Source organism: Chrysemys picta, chromosome 1, assembly GCF_011386835.1.
Source record: "Chrysemys picta bellii isolate R12L10 chromosome 1, ASM1138683v2, whole genome shotgun sequence".
NCBI classification, from domain to species: Eukaryota; Metazoa; Chordata; order Testudines; family Emydidae; genus Chrysemys; species Chrysemys picta.
In genome coordinates, this window is record NC_088791.1 from 297,103,291 (window position 1) to 297,109,290 (window position 6,000).

Here is a 6,000-nt window from a genome sequence, read left to right on the forward strand (position 1 = left end):
ACGCTGACCCTCTTAACTGATTTTCCACCTTCCAACTAGTAACACACACAAACCAGAAAGAAAGCAAGTAAGATGTATATTATAGAAAGTTATTTCACAAGTTTCTTACTGCTGTAGCCCCCATTTTCTCTCCCTCTGACTATCTGTCAGTTGTTGCTCTGCTATGTCTAACTTAGGTCCCTGCCACTTGGAGCTTAAAACTTATCTATCTTCTCAGGGTATGTCTACACTACGAGAATAGTTCGATTTTACTTAAATCGAATTTTTGGAATCGATATTGCAAATTCAAACGTGTGTGTCCACACTAAGGACAGTAATTCGACTTTGTGAGTCCACACTAACGGGGAAAGCGTCGACATTGGAAGCGGTGCACTGTGGGCAGCTATCCCACAGTTCCCGCAGTCCCCGCTGCCCATTGGAATTCTGGGTGGAGCCGCCAATGCCTTCTGGGTAAAAAAATGTGTCGAGGGTGCTTTTGGGTAACTGTCATCATCCGTCCATCACTCCCGCCCTCCCTCCCTGAAAGCGCCGGCGGGAAATCAGTTCGCGCACTTTTCTAGTCAGTGACAGCGCGGACGCCACAGCACTGCGAGCATGGAGCCCGCTGCGACCATCGCTGCAGTTGTGGCTGTTCTCAACGCCTCGCAGCTTATCATCCACCTTTCCCAGAGGCAGATGCAGATAAGTCAGGCGAGAAGGCTACAGCACCGCGGTGAGGGCCTGAAGTCTGAGAGTAGCACAGACCTGTCAGAAAGCACGGGACCCAGCGCCGAGGACATCACGGTGGCAATGGGTCATGTGGATGTTGTGGAACGGCGATTCTGGGCCCGGGAAACAAGCACTGAGTGGTGGGACCACATAGTGCTGCAGGTCTGGGATGAATCCCAGTGGCTGCGAAACTTTCGCATGAGTAAGGGAACTTTCCTTGAACTTTGTGAGTTGCTGTCCCCTGCCCTGAAGCGCAAGGACACCCGGATGCGAGCAGCCCTGACTGTCCAGAAGCGAGTGGTCATAGCCCTCTGGAAGCTTGCAACGCCAGACAGCTACCGGTCAGTCGCGAACCACTTTGGCGTGGGCAAATCTACCGTGGGGGTTGTTGTGATGCAAGTAGCCAAGGCAATCGTTGATGTACTGCTGTCAAAGGTAGTGACCCTGGGAAACGTGGAGGTGATCATAGATGGCTTCGCAGCGATGGGATTCCCAAACTGCGGTGGGGCCATAGATGGAACTCACATCCCTATCCTGGCACCGGACCACCAGGCCAGCCAGTACATTAACAGAAAGGGCTACTTTTCCATGGTGCTGCAAGCACTGGTGGACCACAGGGGACGTTTTACGAACATCTACGTCGGATGGCCGGGCAAGGTTCATGACGCTCGTGTTTTCAGGAACTCTGGTCTGTTTAGACGGCTGCAGGAAGGTACTTACTTCCCGGACCACAAAATAACTCTTGGGGATGTGGAGATGCCTATAGTCATCCTCGGGGACCCAGCCTACCCGCTAATGCCCTGGCTCATGAAGCCCTATACTGGCGCCCTGGACAGCGAAAAAGAACTCTTCAACTACCGGCTGAGCAAGTGCAGAATGGTGGTGGAGTGTGCTTTTGGCCGTCTCAAGGGGAGATGGAGAAGCTTACTGACTCGCTGTGATCTCAGCGAAACCAATATCCCCATTGTTATAGCAGCTTGCTGTGTGCTCCACAATCTCTGTGAGAGCAAGGGGGAGACCTTTATGGCGGGGTGGGAGGTTGAGGCAAATAGCCTGGCTTCTGATTACGCCCAGCCAGACAGCCGGGTGATTAGAAGAGCCCAGCGGGACGCGCTGTGCATCCGGGAGGCTTTGAAAGCTAGGTTCCTGAGTGAGCAGGGTAACCTGTGACTTTTAAGTTTGTGTACAGAGAAGCTGAATCTGCCCCCGTTTCTTTACCCAGTTACTGTTGACTATCCTCTCCAGTTACATACCCCCTTCACCCCCTTCCAACACACGTTTAGAAATAAAATCACTTCTACTTTGTTAATGAACACCGTTTTCTTTATTACTGTTTTTGCGGGAATGTTTTAAACCAGGGACGCAGACTGTGGTGGGGAGCGGGTGTAGTGTAGTGACGCAAATGACCCTTCTAAACTCCAGGATTGACAGGCTCCGCAGTGGTGGACTGGTTGTTTCAACGGAGCCTGTCACCCCTCCTGATCGGGACTGTGTGTATGGGGGGGCTATGTGACTTTGTGGCAGGGGGAGGACGGTTACAGATCCCCTGCTGCGTGGCTCTGTGATACAGGATAAGGACCGCCGCATAAGATCTGTAACTGCCCTCCCGCGCCACAAAGTCACAGAGCAACCCACCCCCCACCACAGAACATGAAAACCACCTCCCAGACTGACCAGGGTAACTAGTGACTGCACTGTGTATGTGCCCTGCTGCTGGACCTGCCCCCGCCTATGTACCCTGCTAAAGGTGACTGTCCTGTCCAATTACCAACCTCCTTCCCCCTCTTCCCCCCCCCTCCTCCAAAAGAACATGATGGAAACAGTAATTAACAGAAACATATTTTTTATTAGCAACTACACATGAAACTGGGAGGTGAAACTTGGACGGGGGCTTGTGTGAGGCGGGAAGGAAAGAACTTGTCAAATTTTGGGGAATGAGAGCCTTCTACTACTAGAGCTGTCTGCAGGGGTGGAGTGAGAGTTTGCACGGACTCTGCCGCCCCTCCTTCTTTGCACTTTGGGTGAGGGGGGTATGGGACTTGGTGGCGGGGGGAGGACGGTTACAGATAGACTGCAGCGGGGCTCTGTCCTCCTGCCTCCGTTCCTGCAGAACATCCACAAGGCGCCGGAGCGTGTCCGTTTGCTCCCTCATTAGTCCAAGCAGCGTTTGAGTCGCCTGCTGGTCTTCCTGCCGCCACCTCTCCTCCCGTTCCATGTGTGCTTGGTGCATTTGGGACAAGTTCTCCTGCCACTGGGTCTGCTGTGCTGCCTGGGCTCAGGAGCAGCCCATAAGTTCCGAGAACATGTCCTCCCGTGTCCTCTTCTTCCTACGCCTAATCTGCGCTAGCCTCTGGGACTGTGATGCCAGGCTAGGTTGTGAGACAGTCGCAGATGTGGTGGGAATGGGAAAAAGGGAGTGAATTCCTCAGAAAGATAAATGTAGTTGTGAACAAAGAACATAGTCTTTCTCTGTGATGAACAGGACCATGCACAGCACCTATCACATGCGCACTCAGGACAAGGTCGAATTCTCGGCCTTCGCATTCAGTGCCTGGGGTCTTGCACTGCAGATCTGAGAAGCGGGGCAGGACACCGGAATTTGTGTAGCAGGCAGACATGGTAAGCCGTAGACTTGTGGCAGCTTAAAACTTTAATAGTAGCACTGGCCTCCTTTCACATTGAAAGCAATGCCAGTCCCTGCTGCCAGCAATCCGGCAAGCAGGAACTCTGCCCCTGTCCCACCCCCTCGCGGCTGTCCCCGGGAAAGATCCCTGTATGCTGCCCCTCTCCCGCCTCCACCGCGTGGCTGCAAACCAGCGGTTACAGTTCTGTAAAGGAACGGGCAAGCAGTCCCAACACTAACATTCCCCTACCTAATTCAAAGCAGGTCACCATGAGCGACATCACCCTGATGAGGATCTCAGACAGTGAGAAAGAAAGAATGCTTCGGGAAAGCCTCCAAAGACCAGGGCCGTATGCCGCCCTGCTCTGCAGGGCAATGATCCCTGAGTACTTGATTGTCTCGTGGCGCGGAAACGTTTCATACTACAGAGGACCCAATAAGGCCGCTCTCCCCAGGAACCTGATGCAAAGGCTTTCTAATTACCTCCAGGAGAGCTTCCTCGAGATGTCCCAGGAGGATTTCTGCTCTATCCCCGGACATATAGACCGCATTTTACTGTAGCTGCACTGGCAGGGACTAAACAGTAGAGCGGCTTGGGCAGAACAATCATGCTAAACCGGACATTGTTAGATTTTTTTTCAATAGTTGCACTGCCCAGGACTGAAACGTTAAGCGCCTAGGGCAAACTAATCATGAGAAACCCATTGTTGTTATTCTTAATATTCCTGTTCTGTTAAAAATAAATGTTTAGATGTTTAAAACACTTACTGGCTGATCCTTCCCCAGATTCTGTGTCCGGGTTAACGGCTGGGGACGGTTGGTAGGGGATCTCTGTAAGGGTGATGAAGAGATCCTGGCTGTCGGGGAAATCAGCGTTGTAAACGCTGTCGACTGCCTCGTCCTCCTCATCTCCTTCCTCGTCTTCCCCGTCCGCTAACATGTCCGAGGAACCGGCCGTGGACAATATCCCATCCTCAGAGTCCACGGTCAGTGGTGAGATAGTGGTGGCGGCCGCACCTAGGATGGAATGCAGTGCCTCGTAGAAACGGGATGTCTGGGGATGGGATCCGGAGCGTCCGTTTGCCTCTTTGGTCTTCTGGTAGCCTTGTCTCAGCTCCTTGATTTTCACGCGGCACTGCGTTGCATCCCGGCTGTATCCTCTCTCTGACATGTCTTTAGAGATCTTCTCGTAGATCTTTGCATTCCGTCTTTTGGATCACAGCTCGGAAAGCACGGACTCATCGCCCCACACAGCGATCAGATCCAAGACTTCCCGATCAGTCCATGCTGGGGCCCTCTTTCTATTCTGAGATTGCACGGCCATCACTGCTGGAGAGCTCTGCATCGTTGCCAGTGCTGCTGAGCTCGCCACGATGTCCAAACAGGAAATGAGATTCAAACTGGCTAGACAGGAAAAGGAATTCAAATTTTCCCGGGGCTTTTCCTGTGTGGCTGGTCAGAGCATCCGAGCTCGGACTGCTGTCCAGAGCGTCAACAGAGTGGTGCACTGTGGGATAGCTCCCGGAGCTATTAGCGTCAATTTCCATCCACACCTAGCCTAATTCGACATGGCCATGTCGAATTTAGCGCTACTCCCCTCGTCGGGGAGGAGTACAGAAGTCGAATTTAAGAGACCTCTATGTCGAACTAAATAGCTTCGCGGTGTGGACGGGTGCAGGGTTAATTCGATGTAACGGCGCTAATTTCGACATAAACGCCTAGTGTAGACCAGGCCTCAGTAAGGTTTGACTGGATACAAAGTTTGTTGCTATGCTAGCTTTGCAGTGCTGACCAGAATGTTTGTAAAATCAGTACATGTGACTTTAAATTGCCCCTGGGTGCTATAAGCAAAATTTGTCACTCTTCTGACTGCTTTAACCCGAACCTTCACCTAAAAACATAAACGTTTTCAGCAAAATATCTTATCTCCAGTTTACAGAAACTACCATATTAACTGTCAGGATACAATTTCCAAGCAGTACATTTGATATTTCCGGTGAGTTACAGTAAATGCTCCAATTGCTATTAGAGGATTTTGAAAGGTTATGACATTTGCGATTAGTACTTTTATTACTGCTTCACACACAGCTCTTCAAAATGATCTAGTGTTTTCGAAAGTTTATTCCAGAAAGGGAAAAGGATCCAAAGTTGGACAAACAATAGTACTAGAGACCTTTTCTCTCTGCAGTTTTAACCATGTCTGGGTCCCTTCTTTATGTCCTCTTATTTCCTGATATGATGTGTTTTAAAGGTCAGAGTAACTTCTCAGATTAACTATTACTGAAACAGAATATAAAAAACTGTATTCAGTTATTTATGTTCCTCTTCAACTTCAGCTCTTTCATGTAAATCTATACATGAAGAATTTTGTATTTCCAAAACACTGGTACTCTAGACAAGTCTAAGTAAACAGCATGTGCACCCACTTGAGTCTGTGAGAGTTACTGCAATTATTTGCAGGCCAAGAAAGAACCCAATTATAAAAGTCCATGAAACGGTGGGAAACCTGTAGAAGGTTGTGTTGTTGTAAGAAACCAGCACACGATGCAGTATGAATATTTTAAAATGTAACAAGTTTAGTTTATATAGGTATCCTGAAAAAAACAAACAAACCTTCTTTACCAAGCAGAAGTGGTATGTCAAAAACACAGAAGCCATTTCATCTAGTT